At 51.9% G+C, this 15,562-nt stretch overlaps 3 pseudogenes, besides 21 other annotated features; all 3 read right to left on the bottom strand.

Annotated features, from left to right (window-relative positions):
- Positions 1-1,512: part of a mobile genetic element that runs on past the window's edge.
- Positions 1-6,959: part of a sequence feature (areas not merged during assembly with more than two copies in the genome that could not be assigned to a particular haplotype) that runs on past the window's edge.
- Positions 1,260-1,512: a mobile genetic element.
- Positions 1,352-1,373: a sequence feature (AT_rich).
- Tc00.1047053506717.140 lies at positions 1,567-4,089 on the bottom strand (annotated as a pseudogene).
- Positions 6,375-6,396: a microsatellite.
- Positions 6,960-7,868: a sequence feature (areas merged during assembly that could not be assigned to a particular haplotype. This can correspond to areas where the two haplotypes were merged or to regions with more than two copies in the genome that were merged during assembly.).
- Positions 7,142-7,171: a sequence feature (AT_rich).
- Positions 7,869-7,900: a sequence feature (areas not merged during assembly with more than two copies in the genome that could not be assigned to a particular haplotype).
- Positions 7,901-8,780: a sequence feature (haploid, Esmeraldo-like haplotype).
- Positions 7,933-8,041: a sequence feature (T-rich).
- Positions 8,124-10,430, bottom strand: Tc00.1047053506717.130 (annotated as a pseudogene).
- Positions 8,781-10,359: a sequence feature (areas not merged during assembly with more than two copies in the genome that could not be assigned to a particular haplotype).
- Positions 10,360-10,688: a sequence feature (heterozygous, Esmeraldo-like haplotype).
- Positions 10,689-11,821: a sequence feature (areas merged during assembly that could not be assigned to a particular haplotype. This can correspond to areas where the two haplotypes were merged or to regions with more than two copies in the genome that were merged during assembly.).
- Positions 11,329-11,381: a sequence feature (T-rich).
- On the bottom strand, positions 11,722-13,287 carry Tc00.1047053506717.100 (annotated as a pseudogene).
- Positions 11,822-12,102: a sequence feature (heterozygous, Esmeraldo-like haplotype).
- Positions 12,103-12,725: a sequence feature (areas not merged during assembly with more than two copies in the genome that could not be assigned to a particular haplotype).
- Positions 12,726-13,874: a sequence feature (haploid, Esmeraldo-like haplotype).
- Positions 13,875-13,970: a sequence feature (areas not merged during assembly with more than two copies in the genome that could not be assigned to a particular haplotype).
- Positions 13,971-14,940: a sequence feature (haploid, Esmeraldo-like haplotype).
- Positions 14,918-14,938: a sequence feature (AT_rich).
- Positions 14,941-15,562: part of a sequence feature (areas not merged during assembly with more than two copies in the genome that could not be assigned to a particular haplotype) that runs on past the window's edge.

Here is a 15,562-nt window from a genome sequence, read left to right as displayed (position 1 = left end):
ATAACGGCTTTTTGGTTGTGGATAGGAAAACCACCGGTTTGCAACGACGATGGATCGCGTGGCCACGCGACAGGAACAGAGACGTCCCTTATGAGGCTAATGCTCCTCCTTTACACATTTCCCATTATTTGCTGCCTGTGATGGCTGAGGCCGCTTCCTGCCTGGAATTGAAGGCATCCTTTTTTCAAGTATCGTTACCGCGGGAGGCATCGGCATCTCTTCCGATGCCGCGTGGAGGACGGCACGCTGGTGGAGCTCACACGGCTCCCAATGGAAGGAAACAAGGCCAGCCCAGAAATTCTCCGGATTATTATTACTTCGGCAATTGCAGGGGTGGCGACGGTGGTTCACTTCCTTTGGGCTGCACCTCCATTGGTACGTGTCGACGTTTGGATCGATGACATACGCATTGCAGGGTCAAAGAGCAATGCGACATTGTGGGAGGCCCAAGTGCTCCGTAATGCGGACAGTTGTCACGCATCTATGGGGGAGGACCGCGAATCGGGCGTCACGCAGTACACCTTCCTGGGGGTGTAGTTTGATCACACTCAGCGTGCGGTATTCTTGAGTGACAAGTTTGTCCGGTCTGTGCGCGCCATGCCGGCGCTCAATTCTTCAAACACTTCGGAAATGGAGGCAATGGTGTCATACTTTTTATATTTGGCGGCGATTTTGGGCACGCGTGTATGTGGCTACTATTTTTTCATCAAGGCGGTGCAACGACGATTATCGGCAGTTAACCGGGGGATTGTGCAGGAGACATTCCCGGCCAACCTTCCGCCGGCAGCAATTGGTTTGGGTGAGAGATCACGACACATCATCGAGTATAATCGTGATTGAATCATCAAGCCCACGGAAAAGGCATCGGCCGCCATCATCACGGATGCATCGCTCCATGGATGGGGAGCCGTTTTTATTCCAGACTCCGGCGACGTTAAAATTGCCGGAGGAATATGGAAGAAGAGGCCTTTTCTTGTCATGCAGGCCGAGGCGCGCGCGGTACGCTTAGCCCTATCGGCCTTTTCCGCCATCTTGCCATCCACCATGGACATTTGGGTGAACAACACTTTGCTGCAAGGAGCGGCAAATAAAGGCAGCCCAAAAATCACAGACCATGACGTGGGAGCTGCAACAGATATATGAGTTTGTTGACTCTCGCGGAATACAGGCATCCTTTGCCTACGTACGGTCTGCGGACAACCCCAAAGACGGCATGTCACGCTGTCTTGTTTTTAAACTTCAGGAATTGGCGAAGGGGAGCGGCGGAGTCTTGTGGTTGGAGGGTCCCAAAGTCTGCCACCTCTTAAGTAATTATGTTCTGAGGACAAAAGACCACGTGAGTGGTCAACAGAATATATATATATATATATTAAGAAAAACATTGAGGCAATTAACTGCCTCTGCATTAATCCCCTCTTTTTCCTTACCTTGTTTGGTTTATATAGATTATTTCAGGATCCAGTCAGCGGCCCAGAAGATTATTCCCTGTTAAATTTCACGACAAACGCAATGCGCTAATTTCCCCAATTATTTCCTCAACTTTCTTCCCTATCCATTTTCTACAAGATTATTGTATTCTCATTTCTCGGATTTTAATTACAAATTCAGGTGTTAACGGAAACTGGTATTGGTGTACCTTTCCGTTCCAGAACGCCACAATCCCCTTTTTTCCCTCCTCGCTCACACTATTGGAATTGTCGGCATCACATCTCTGCCAGCCATTCATCGGCTTGCTGTCTGCCTGCTGCACATAAATAATATCCCACGACATGTCTCGGGATAACTCCTCCCAACCACTAAAATATGCCGCCAGGCACTCAGTGAACTGCCTCACAGTGCTGACGGTGGTGTGGTGCCCACCCGCCGTAGTCATCCGCAGCGCAACCAGAGTCATTGGATTGGACACCGAGAAAAAAAAAAGATGTCCACCAGCGGAAAGTTTGCGACCGCCGGTTTGTACAGCACCCCGTACTTTATTTTACGGATCGGTTTTTCATATTCACTCGGCAGCAAACCTTCATCTCCCTTGGGATGCAATTCAGGGGCCAACTTCAAGACGCAGGGCTTTGCTTGACGTCCTGCTGGTGGCTCAAACTCCGTGAGTTTCGTCCCTATTGTCTTGACAAGGGCACTCTCCGTGCACGATTTCAAAGCAAGCCATCCAAAAAATATTGGCAAAATATTATCCTTCGACGCCAACATCAGCCTCAAAAAGCCATCTTATTCTGTTGCACTTGGGAAGCGTTCCAATGCCCGTTCCTCGAAGCAATCAGATATCGGTGCATTGAAAAGGATCACACCGCCTGCGTATATTTCCCGAACAACTTTCACAGGCTTGTGAGACGGATCCTCAGAATACCATGGCGACTCACCTCCCCGTGAAAAGTGCTCTTTCACAGTTACCTCGTTGATCGATTGCAATGCAAACCCCACCTCTCCACAGCGTTCCGTAGACGCCTCATCATCAAAGACGTGACGTGGAATCGGTCCCAAAAGATACATGTGTTTTTTGACCTTCTTCCAGCATTCCGCTTGTTTCTCTTTGGTCTCATCACGCGTTATCCAGGCGCACGTCGCCTTCACATCCATCTCGTCGGGGCACTTCACGATGACTCGCGCGGCTTGTAGTTGCTTCGCCCACTCATCACAGTTGGTTACCTCCGGGAATGACACCGCAATCATGCCCCTTCCGGAAGTGGGCGCAAAATGTCTCGGTGGCGGCGTCCCCTCCTTTGCCACATCGTAGATAATATACACATTCCTCCCATGCCCCCTCAGACTTCTCAACTCCAAGATGCACATGTCCTCATCGCCGTATCTTGTCACCGCTCGGGTGGTCTTGTCAGACACGTACGCATCTCCTCCACCAAAACAGTGGACAACCACTTGGAGTTTCTCGCCATCGCAGTGCAGCAGCTGGTAGAGGAGGTGCGAGCCGGCACCCACCGATTTCCCAATCCCGGGCGTCCCAATCAACACACGTCGCTTGGGCGTAAAGTCGGTACCACCGTGAGGGCTGAGCCACGCGGTTAGATCGCCCTTGACGATCTGCCACACTCGATCCACCCCACAGTTTACAAAAAAGTCCTTAGGAGGATACTGTATCGTATTCCACGAGTACGGCCATCCCTTCTCCGAGGCGAGCAACATCAACACGGGAGGTGCTGCACCGAATTGCTGCACAGCGTCATTCTTTTCGGTAGCGTCGTCAGCTTTCTTGTACGTCCATGACTGTTCTGGCTACCCCTCATGCACCCCCATTCCCGTCCCCGTTTTCTTTCGCTCCACGCCGTCCGGAAGTTCCACCGCATGGCTCCGCCTCGCATTGTGCACAGACTCGTAGCATCCCTCCAGTTTCTCCGGTGCGGTCGTCGTCGTTGGGTTCCTCGCCTCCTCGGCAGCTGCATCCAAGAAATGTTTGGTGGAGTTATGAACAGTTGCTTTTACCTCCGCAGCAGCTAATGACCACCCCGGTAGATTGTTGACACCGTTATCGCGAAGCTTGCGTATATCCTCATCGAAGATCACTTCACCCCTTGCAGCTCGCTTCATACTCAAATAATGACCTGATGCCTGTATTTCGTCCAATGCTCCTTTATCACGGATATACTTCGTGGGGTCCTTGAACAACTCCTCCAGCAATACATCCCGATTGGTGTCCACAATGCCCCTGCCGTCCAGTTCCCTCGTAAGATAGTCGCTCAGCTTCATTTCATTGACGCGAACTCTTCCTTTAAACAGTACATCTTCGATATTAGTGGAAATGGTAAATTTCATTTCTTGCGTTCGTCTTAGCCTTTCCTCTGCCTCCCGCCTCGCTTCTGTCAGTACCTGCGTGAGTACTCCGTTTGGTATTCCCCTTGCAAGAGGAGTGATCGTATCCTTTTTCTTCATAGTCGCTACGTTGCCCAAGAGAGAAAACACACCTTTGTGAAGAGGCTTAGTAATGGCCTCCAGCGCTTGGTGCGCAGTTAAGTTAAGAATTTCTTCAAGAAGCCGCTGGTCTTGTACGTAATCATCCGGCTCCTGAACAAACATCTCCATCGTCAAATTGTGGTCTTTCATCAACGGCCGCCCTGCCGCCAACATAATTCCAAAGGAAATCACTCAGCCTCACGTTGGTGCTGCTAGTGTTTCCCTCCCGCAGGAGTTCCTCTACGGTGCTGCTCATGGTCCACCGCAGCCACACTTTACTCCCCGCCACATGTCGAGCCGCAGCGTCGGAACCATCACAAGAGCCACGGCGAGATGCCATCACAACACCCGTGCGGTGAAGCGTCCCACTCGCACCGCCCAACTGCGGCCAGCAGTCGCCGCTGGCTCCAAAGTACACTCGCGGCTGTTTCGTCCCGCAGTCCCAATGGCGTTGGGCGTGGCGCTCGCACGGCGGGGTGGTCGGTGCGCCACGCAGCCGCACTGCAACGCCTGTCGGTGAAGCAGCCGAGGCCCACCGCCCCCGAAGCAACGCGAGGCGTGCAACCAACCCCAACATACCGCCACACTATCGCCCTTTTTTATTTTGTTTTATCCACGTTGTCTGTCGGTTTGCCCCATCACTGACACAAAAAATAAGTGCTCACCTTCACAAAAGAAAAATAAAGGAGGCACGATCCCACCGTCCCGCCGAGGGTCAACACTCCCCTCCACCCGCCACCATTGCAGCATAGGAGACCGCAGTCACATCGCAGAGGAAGCACCACAATGTGCACCACACCATCGTGCACTGAACAATGAGCGAGACGCAGCCACGCATCGCCCCGCTCCATTTTACCACCCATCATTTTTTGCGTGCCCGCAAAAAGTGGCAAACAGAATCAGAGTGCACACAACCCCAATCAACACCCTCACTCGCTGAAGCACATTATTCGCATGGAGTGACAACATTTGGGGACACACCAGCAATAGCTGGCTGCATGGAATTTCCCTGCCAACCCCGCAAAGAGACACAACAACTCTGCGGAGTAAAAGTGGCAGCCCCTCGGTGTTGCCCGCAGTTCACATGGCAGGAAGAATTCCACGCACGCATATTTCCGGACACCTCGCTGTCTGAGTGCCCAACAGAACATGTGAAAAATACCTGCGCGCAAGATGGAATTAAATACGTGAAAAGGTCGGCCTGCTTTCTCCGATGGCGTTGGCAAGCAGTCCCACACAATCCAATCAGGGTGGCACGCCGGACAGAATGGCGTCCGTCAATCAATAAAAAAATACGACACTGAAAAGGAGCAGAGAAGAGGTGGCGCATGCGATTGTCAGTGACAACTGTGAGCAAACCCGCCAGCACCAACTGAGGTGCCGAGGAGCACGTTTGTGTAGAACTGGCCGTCAGGCAGAGAGGACAAATAAAACAAAAGGGCAGCAAACCTCTCGTTCAATGTCTCCTGACCGCGACACCAGAATCAAAATACCATGGACGATAAGAGCGGCAAGGTCTTCTCCAAAACATCTTGTCAAGAGGCCGCAGGACCTCAGGAAGAGAGGAAGGCAGCGGCGGCAGCCACAGCGGGGGAGGCAATAAAACGGCTGGCAGGCACCTTCACGTCGACGCACACACCACATCCGAGTGGGCTGGGAGCACTGATCGAACCGCTCGGAAACACACGCATCAAATACGCAAAACAAAGTCGCGTTGAATCGACAGGAACTCCCGCCCAAAACAAATTTAAAAAGCAGCGTTTTTCAAGGGGGAATCCGCTTTTCCGACGACGGCACGAACGCCTCGCAGGAATTTCTTGCAAATCTCCCTTCGCAGGTCCACAAGAAAAACGCAGCGGAATAAAAAGAGAGCGCAACGACGCAAAATAAAATAATCCTCCTAACCGACCAGGTGGCAGGCCGCCCTCGCGCAAGTGGACAAAACACAACTTCACACCGTTCTTGTGGTGGTGGTCGTCTCGCAACATTTTTTTCCTTCTCGTCGCAGTGCACATCCCCCTCCCACAAATCATTTGTTCGGGCCATGCTCCTGCGGCCAAACATCGCGCTGCTGGATCCCGCGGCACAGTCCTCGGCATAGAAGTGATGGGAGGAAGAGGGACCGCAGAAGGTGCAAGCGAATCCGAATTCGGTGGCGGTCGCTGCAGTGAAGATTGACGTCCCACGCGGTGTCCCCTTTCTGGGTCCGACCCTCACCGTGCCATGCTCTCAGCGTGCGGTGCGCCGGCCGCTCCGAACATCCACACGTGCTTGCGTCTCACCGTTGCTCCCAGCCCCGTTCGTTGGCTGCATCAGGGATGCCGCCATCCGGAGACAAGCATAAGGACGTTGCATCCAAAAAAACCTTCAGAGGCACCCGCTGGGCCAACGACAACCGTCACTGCGGGATGTGTGACCCTTCCGTCGCTCACCTCAAATCGCACTTATACGCCTCCTCGAGCAGCAGCAGCAGCAGCAGCATAAATACACCACTCCACTAGGGGCCGTCACCAGCCATTGCAGGAAGACCACTGTGCCTCAGTGCCATGAAACCCGAATTGCATTGACGGGCCACTTCGGAAAACCCTGTCGCATCCTCCCCCAATTATGCAGAAACACATCCGTCGTGCATGTGTCCACCGCAGCCAAATGAATCTGGTGCGAATACCCTCCAAATCAAATTCCCCTTTCCTCAAGCCATTCCTTCATTCCATACGCCCTGACCCTCATCCGCACGTGCTCACTCACACAAACCGCCATAGACAGATGGTGGCCGCCCAACGCCCCGGAAAAACATGCCCAGCACGCACGCGCACAATAAATGACATGCGCAAACGCACGGCACAACGGCGGAGAAGCGCACACCGAAGGGATGCGGCCCTCCACAGCAGTCGCAGCCCACCGCGCGCATCACACCCGCAGGAAGAGTGACTCGCGGTGCGCGCTCCCTCTCTCCTCCTTCCCTTCATGCCCACGGAAGAAGCAGCAGCCACCCGCAACCGCCAGCATACGCTACAAAAAAAGCATCCAAATACACTGCAATGCGCATTCTATGTGGTTGTGTGTGTGCCTGCAGACACACGAGTCAAAGATGTAAACAAAGATGAAAGGAGCATGTAAAGGGACGCACAAACAAAAATGTACAGCAGAGGTGCATGGCAAAAATAGAGAGAAAAAGACTTCTCAAGCTCATGATATTGCACTGCAGACAAAGCAGCGGCAATTCATAAAAATTTATTAAAATTAAAAAAAAATTCATCTTCACCTTTCCGCACCTCACACTTTGGAAAGAAAAATAAAAAATGAAGAAAAAAGAAAATGAAAAAGTCGTCCTCTATTACGGTTACACCCAAATGATAAAAAAGAAAAAAAAATCACACAAAAAAAGCACCCAACTACCATGTTGCTCCAGAAATTGTCTGCATATTTTGTCCGAAAATAAAATTAAAAAGATATTTAAATGTCTTTCAACCGTCTGACCCTCTGTGTGTCCGCACATCGTTTATATTTCATGGGGTCATCTGCGTGTTGGTGCTCCCCTCAGCCCTTTAATTAGCGCGTGAGTGCGGCCCGCAGAGCACAGTCACTCGTGTGTGGGGGCTGAGAGAAGCACGCAGACATGACGGGAGTCGCGTCACTCCATCGGGAGAGTGAGCGCAGCAAAAAAAAAAACACGGCGGCAGGGTGTGGCTGTGCGTGTGTGGCGCTGCGGGTGTCTGCCCGCCCTGGCCGCAAGAAAACAAAACAAAAGGAAAAGAAATGTGTGCTCCGCCCCACAGGCCCTCGTCGCACGCCCACACGTCACGGCTCCCTCAGCGCGCCGTTCGTCGCGGCCCCTCCTCATGCGTGCAGCAGGCGAGGCGCACAGGGCCGTCGTCATGAGCGTGTCGGTGGGTGTGCGAGTGGAGCAGTTGGGCGGGAAACACACGGCACCCCTCACAGGAAGAGTGCAGGAAGAAACAATTGAAAAGAGAGAAGAGTAGAAAAAAAAAAAGAGCGTCCATGGTGATTGCCCCCAAAAGCAAAAAAAAGAAGAAATGGGGAATGAGAAAAAAAAAAGGAACGAACAGAAAAAAACAAGTAGAAGGCAGGAAAATAAATTTAAAATAACCAAAAAAAAAAAAAATTTGAGGGAAATTTGTTCCTATGGGAATGCTATTTCTCTGCTCGGGAGGGTGCAGGTATTCCACGCGGCAGCCAGTCACTCCTCACAGAGCCGCAAACCCCCACAGTCCCAACAGAAGAAGCAGCGGCAGCAGCAGTCCGCTCTCACGCACAATGCCGCCATCACCCGTTGCTTCTTCCAAATCGGCACTCCCACCAGTAAATGTCAACGGGCGGTTGTACAGCAGGACGTTCCTCACAGTCACAGACACATCTTCGTCACCCGCTGTGTTCTCTGCGCTGCCTTCATCCCCTCCAATGTAGAAGTGTGAGATCCCTTTCGATTCTGTATTTTCCAAGTTACTTTGCACACTCCCACACACACGCTGACCATCGACGTATACGGAGCCCTGGGTGCCGTTCTGTAGCACAATGGCCAGTTGGTATTGTCTCTGTGGATCCCAAGTGCTTTTAAGCTTCTTGGTTGTTCCGTCACAGCACAGCGCCTGCCACTCCTTTTCGCTGCCGTACGACAACTCCATAAGTTTCGTTCCTCCGTCACTGCCTGCACGCACACCCATCAAAGGGACGCTGTCACTTTTAGGCACACCGTGGATGGACACCGTCGCCACAAGAGTGAAGTTGTGGTTCGTAAAGTGGTACAGCTGATTCTCTCCCTGCCTGCCAACGGGCCACTCCGCCCACGCTCCCGTGAACTTCACACCGCCGCCATGCAATGTTGCCCCTCCATTCGTTCCTTTCTTTACTGTGGCGTCCACCCCGAGGTACTCGTCCCTCCATGTGTCACCAGAGAAGTTGCCGGACAAAAATCCAACCAGCCCAGCCGTGATCTTATCAGTAGTGCTGCAGGGAGTGCTAGTTGGACGATCCTCAGCACTTGAGGGGCACAGATTGGAGACACGTTCGTCTACTTTCTTCCATGTAGCCAGCGCCTCCCTAACCCGCTTCAGCTGCTCAGTCAGAAGCACAGAGACAATACCGGATGATTCTCTGAACCCATCGTCCTTCTTCTCGTACAGTGCAATCAACTCATTATTATTATTCCCATTAGTTCCACTTCTGTACAACAGGGAGCTGGCGGTCACGTCATCATCCTTCCCGGATACCGGCCCAATATAAACAATGTGCGTATTGTCCGTCAGCCAGAGATGGAGTTCGCCCTTTTCTTTTCCACGGCCTCCTGTATCAGCCTTCTTGGAAAACACCGGCAGAGTAACGAGCATCACATTTCTCTTATCATTTTCAACACCGTCAATATTCGCTGTGATGAACCCACTTCCTAACGCCCCACTCATGTCGCTTTTGGTTGTTGCCCCACACGCGCGAGAGTGTCCCGAGTGCCTCCGTCCACGAATCCCCCTTGTCACCGGACTCGTACACCCTGCGGCGGCCATCATCACACGCAGTCATCATCATGAGTTTTCCCTTCTCCCGCTCCACGACAGAGGGATCACTGCAGCCATAGGCAGACATCCCCTTCGACAGCGTCCAATTCTTAGTATCCTTTGAGTACAAGATCAGCGAAACGTTGTTATTCTTTTCTTCACTTTCACTGCCGTGCTTCTTCACGGCTTCCAACGGGAACACAAGCGTATCGTCATCCATCTTAATACCCGATCCAACGCCTCCAATGAGCAATGCCCAGGATTCATTAAGTTTTACAATCGAAGTGCACGGGAGATCGTCAGTAACTTCCCAAACAATTTCTTTGTCCTGTTCTTCACTGACATTCCCCTTTACCAGCAAAAGACCCCATGAGGCCGCGTCAGCCCCACCCCGACAAACAGCGACATTTTGCCTGTTGTATTTTCCAGCAAGCATGTAAATGCCATTTCCCTTCACAACTGTTGTTGGCCGGCTCACACGTACGCTGTGGAAACATTGGGAAACAGTGCAATTCGTTGACTGAGAGTGGTTTTTGCCTCCTTCGGAAGAACATTTCTCCAGTGTCTTTGTCTTCAATTTACTCAAATCCAACGTTTTTGGGTTTTCACCACTCAACGCAAGGAGCTCCGAGGCAATCCCAGTAAAGAAATAGTCTTTTCCATCCTTCAACCGCGCCTCAGCAAAGGCAAACACGCCACCATTTACCTCAACAAGACTGGGAGCATAGAGCGAACTCACTGTCTCGTTACCATTCTTATCTCTCCAAACAATATGTTTATCCAGTGAAGATCCCTGACCTGACGTTGGCTCATCAGCTTTCACAGCTCCACCAGCGGCGCAGCAAATCACGAGGAAGAGCACCGCGGAACAAAAGAGATGCCGGGACATGTTGGGCCTCCGATGCTCGCTCTCTCTTCCTTCCCTCCTCCTTCCGCTGGATCCGGTCACGCGGCGACGGTTGTGTGTGCGGGGTGCCTTCACTGCAGCAACACGTGAGAGCATATAAATATGTGTGTGTGGGCGGTGTGTGTGCTGTTGTTGGTCCTTTCAGAGCTTTCGAATTTCACAGTAGCGTTTAGCGTTTGTTTGCTTTCTTCGTACGAGAGTGACAGAAATGAAGAAAAACAGGCTAATAAAAAAGAGGTGAAAGAATAAGCACCGCCACCTACATTAGGTGGCACCATCATTCCATCCGCAGTCACTCCCACAAAAACAAATCACGCGCACAGACACACGGAACGAGAAGGAAGAACAGTGCACCGGAAACACACAGCGACTGCCACCAACAGCAGGAGTTACGGCTGGCGCTTCTGCCACGCGTCAGCACGCACCGAGCGACGCCTGCCCACAAAACAACCGGCGGAATGCAAAAACACACAGCCGTCCTTCGCAGAACCCGCGCGCTGCCACCAGTCATTTTACTATTGTCTCCACCAGCGCATTCGCACACCGCTCCGCACAGCCGGAGGATCCCCATCGGCCAATGTAAAGCAAAAGAGACACGACAGCACGCGCATCTGGGCGGGAATCTGTCAGCGGTTTCCCCAGGCGTCCTCAATGCCACACCACTCACTGCCTGCACGCCTCCAGTACCACACAACCAATACATCAACAAGACAGATCGCAAGCTCCCGTCCTCCCTCCTTGAAATGGCCATCGCAGCCAAAACCTTTTGCGTGTGTGCGTTCTCAGCGTTCTCACCTCTACACAGGGTGAACCACACGACGTATGTGCATCTGCGCGTGTGTTTTTCAGCGTCTATACGTGCAGAGCATCCGTACGGCAAAAAAGATTCCAAAGAAAGCAACGGCAAAAAAAAGCGGATAGCACACACGCACTCCCACGGCGTCGGAACAGACACACAAAGCTCACGGAATGGATGCACTCAACCACAACACAAGTAAAACAATAAGAAAAAAAAAAAAAAAACAGAAAAAAAAACAGAAAAAGAAAAAGCGTGGGACGACCAGCGCACACACTCTCATTGCTCCCGTAAAGCAAAACACACACACAGGGGGAGAGAGAGAGGTCGCCCACTCAGTGCAATAAAAACAAAACAGAAACAGTTACGGTGCTCCGCCCATGCAGCCAGGCAGAACGGCAGCGGTGCGTGTCGTGCAAAAGAGAGCACCAACGGGCCTGCATGGGTGTGCATGCAATATATACAATGGGCACATTATGTGTGAGCTTCGTGGGATGAGGTGAGGGCGAGAGTCCATGCAAGGGGACACACACAGAGAGTGAGTGAAAGACGAGTGTGTGTGCGGGCGGTGCACGGCTCTCTCTCCCTCACTCTCACGCGGCCACCACCGCAGAAGCAGCCGCACGCGCAACAACAAGAAGAAGCAAAAGAGGGGAGGTGGTGTGCAAGACCGCCGTGCTGCCGTCACTGTCGTCTGTTGCTGCCGTGCTGTTCAGGTTAGGCCTTTGGCTGCAACGGTTTTTTTTTCGGTTGTCTCTTCCTTTTCTTTGACTTCTGCTGTTGTTTCTTCTGCCTTATCCACTTCGTTTTCATTTTCTTGGCTTGTGTTCTCTGTCTTAATGTGGTCATCGTCATTTACGGCTGTTTGCCTTCCGTCAAAATTTTCATTTGTTGTTGCTTTTCCCAAATCTTCCTTTTTTTTTTTTGGTACCTCTTTTCTGTTGTGTGCCTCCCTTTCCGCGGCAGGTGTTTCTGGATTTGATTTTGCTCCAACGGTTCTCTGTTCTTTTCCTGCATCTTCTGTTTGCGTCTTTTTTCCCGGGGTTCCTGTTTCTGTTTCGGCTGCATTTTCTTCGGTACTTAATTCTGCTGTTAAATTCTCTGCCTGTGATGGTCCTGCTGCTTCTTGCGTTTGCGTTCTGCCGGCGTCTCGTTTTCCCCCAGTGTCGTCATCATTCTTTTTCTCAATACTTTGAGGATCCGTAACTTCAACAGGGGGAGCAGGCTGAAGAACTACAGGTGCGTCAGGGGATGTACCGTCGGTATCACCACCCCCATTCACTTCTTTTCCTTTTTTACTGCTTCCTGCATCTCCTTCCTTCTGTCCTTCACCCTCTTTGTGATCTGTGCCATCAGCTGAATCTTCAGTGTCTTCATCATCTTTCCCGGGATCTTCAGGATCGTCCTGTTTATTCTCTTCAGCCCTTTGCTTTTTTTTCTCTTCCAATTCTTTTTGCGCTTCTTTTTATTCTTTTTCTGGTTCCACGATTTCTTCCTGAACTTGCAGCGTGACTCCGTTCTTTTCTTCCCGACCTCCATTTGAATTGCCGATGGCTGCATTGTCAACTTGTTTGTTATCATCGGTACTGTTAGGACCCTTTTGTTTCTACAGTCGGCCTTTCCTCTTCGTCTTTTTCCTTTGATGTTCCTCCACTTTTGTCTTTCGTCGTCTCAAAAGACTCTGCGGGTTTCGGTAAATTCTCTCCTCCTGGTGTTGTATCTGCTTGTCCTGGCTCTGGAAGGACCGGTGATTTCACGTGTGACTCTGCCCGCGAACCAGCACCAGTCCCTGACTGATCCTCTGGGGAAGATCCGGAATTTCTGTCAGCCTCACCAGAATCAACATCACCATCAGCAGCAGCAGCCACGGCAAACTGTTGACGCCTCCAATGACCGCGGCCATCCACAACGGCACGCACACCGTCCATCCCCCGACGCACGCATTCCTCCACGGCAGAAATATTCGCACCGCCTCCTGTCCTCCTGCTGACCTCCTCCGCGCATTCCCTCCGCAGCTCAGCGCCCCGTCCCGCGATGAAATACTCAACCGCACTGCCATCGGCACCGCCAGCATCGTCGGCCGCAATTCCAAATACACCGCACCACAGCACGCAGAGGGCACACACCAGCAGCACACGGCCAGTCATCATCATCGCCATCACTCCTGTCACTTGCGTGTAGCCTCCAGCACAAACCAACTCCCCGCCAACGCAGAACGGAAGCAATGAGAGAAAGACAGCACCGCTGCATCACACAGTAAACAGCAACATTGACAAATGATGGCAGCTTGCACACACCATTAGGCATCCGGCCTGTTCCTCCTCAATCCTCCTTTCGTGCAGTCCGTGGGACGCACAGCAATGAGGCCGGCACCGCGTGTGGGCAACAAAAACAAGAGGGAGAAGCACGTTCCCCACGACAATGTGCAGCAACCGACCATTAAATAAAAAAGGAACAGCAAAGATACTTATTATTCCAGGAAAACAACGACAAAACAAACAAGGTAACATTGTAAATAATAAAAGAAAACACGCAGGGAACGCGGCACATGTTCTCCGTGAGGAGTCGCAATTCCACACTCCTCGGCTCACAAGACCGCCACAACTCCACACAATCCCAGAAGAAGCAGCAACACCCAATACACGCACACACGCACAGTGCCGTCAACAGTTAACTCTCGCAGTGTCAATTTCGCGTCGTAGAGCACGGCAAAGCAATCGTCGGGACACACACCGCTCCCGGAATACTGCGCGGTGAATTCTCGTAATTGGGGTTATCGTGTCCAGAGGCATTGCGTTGACTCAATCCGTCCGCATCACCCTCAGCAACAAATCCACTGCCTGCAACGCCATTTTCTGAAACGAGAGATTTTGTGTCCAGTGGCGTTGAGCTCACTCACCTCGTACGTGTTATCCGCAGCAACGTGTTCCCTGCCGCCATAAGTGACAGAAATAATCTCGGATGCATTCGACGCCACTAATATTCTCGGACCGTTGGCAAAGGAAGGCCTCTTCTTGGATGCATTCGGGACCATCATTTCGTTCGGATTGCTGGCAAACTCAGGCTTCGTCTCAGACGTGTTGCTCGCCGTGTTGGATGCGGGACTCGGATCGACGGTGTTGGGTCCGTCAGCCGCGGCGGACTGTCGCCAATCCTCGTTTTGACGTGACGGCTCAGCATTTAGTTGCGGCGCAGTTGCTACATGTGTGCACCGCATTGGCCACATGGCACACAGCACCCAGCTCACCATTCCTGCCATGCATGCGCAAATCAAAACCACTGAAAGTATAATTCTCATGCTGAGCCTCAGCACTGGCAGCAGAACACATCTTCCACGCCCACAAACACACACACACGTACGCGATAGCTCAGGCTGCCGTCACTCGGAGCACACGACACATCCACCGGCACAACCACCGCATCCGCATCACCAGATACATCTCCAGGAGTCCCAGATGCCGTCACGCACACGGAAAAGCAGCAGCACGAGAGCGCAAGGACCAACACACGCTACAAAAGAAGCATCCAAATCGAATGAAATGTGCATTTTGTGTGTGCATGTGGTTGTGTGTGCCTGCAGACACACGAAGCAAAGCAGTAAGAAAAAAAAAGAAGAAAAACAAATGTGGAGAGACGCACAAAATGTACAGCGGAGGTGCGTGGCGGAAACAACAGGAAGACGACCGCTCAAACTCATGACTGCACTGCAGCCCAAGCAGTGGCAATTCACAGAAGATTTATTAAAAACAAAAAAACTTTCTTCTTCGTCTTACACAAACCCCATCACACAAAATAATTATAAATAAAAAAGAAATCGTCCATTACCGTTCCACACAAATTTAAAAAAGCACCCAACTACCATGTTGCTCCAGAAATTGTCTGCATATATTTTGTCCGAAAATAAAATTAAAAAGATATTTAAATGTCTTTCAACCGTCTGACCCTCCGTGTGTCCGCACATCGTTTATATTTCATGGGGTCATCTGCGTGTTGCTGCTCCCCTCAGCCCTTTTATTGGTGCGTGAGTGCGGCCCGCAGAGCACAGTCACTCGTGTGTGGGGGCTGAGAGAAGCACGCAGACATGACGGGAGTCGCGTCTCTCCATCGGGAGAGTGAGCGCAGCAAAAGAAAAACACGGCGGCAGGGTGTGGCTGTGTGTGTGGCGCTGCGGGTGTCTGCCCGCCCTGCCCGCAAAGAAAAAAAACAAGAGGGAAAGAAATGTGTGCTCCGCCCCACAGGCCCTCGTCGCACGCCCACACGTCACGGCTCCCTCAGCGCGCCGTTCGTCGCGGCCCCTCCTCATGCGTGCAGCAGGCGAGGCGCACAGGGCCGTCGTCATGAGCGTGTCGGTGGGTGTGCGAGTGGAGCAGTTGGGCGGGAAACACACGGCACCCCTCACAGGAAGAGTGCAGCAGGAAACAATAAACAAAAGCA

Source organism: Trypanosoma cruzi, genomic scaffold (genome assembly GCF_000209065.1).
Source record: "Trypanosoma cruzi strain CL Brener 1047053516719 genomic scaffold, whole genome shotgun sequence".
Taxonomy (NCBI): domain Eukaryota; phylum Euglenozoa; class Kinetoplastea; order Trypanosomatida; family Trypanosomatidae; genus Trypanosoma; species Trypanosoma cruzi.
This window is presented reverse-complemented; position numbering and strand designations above follow the sequence as displayed.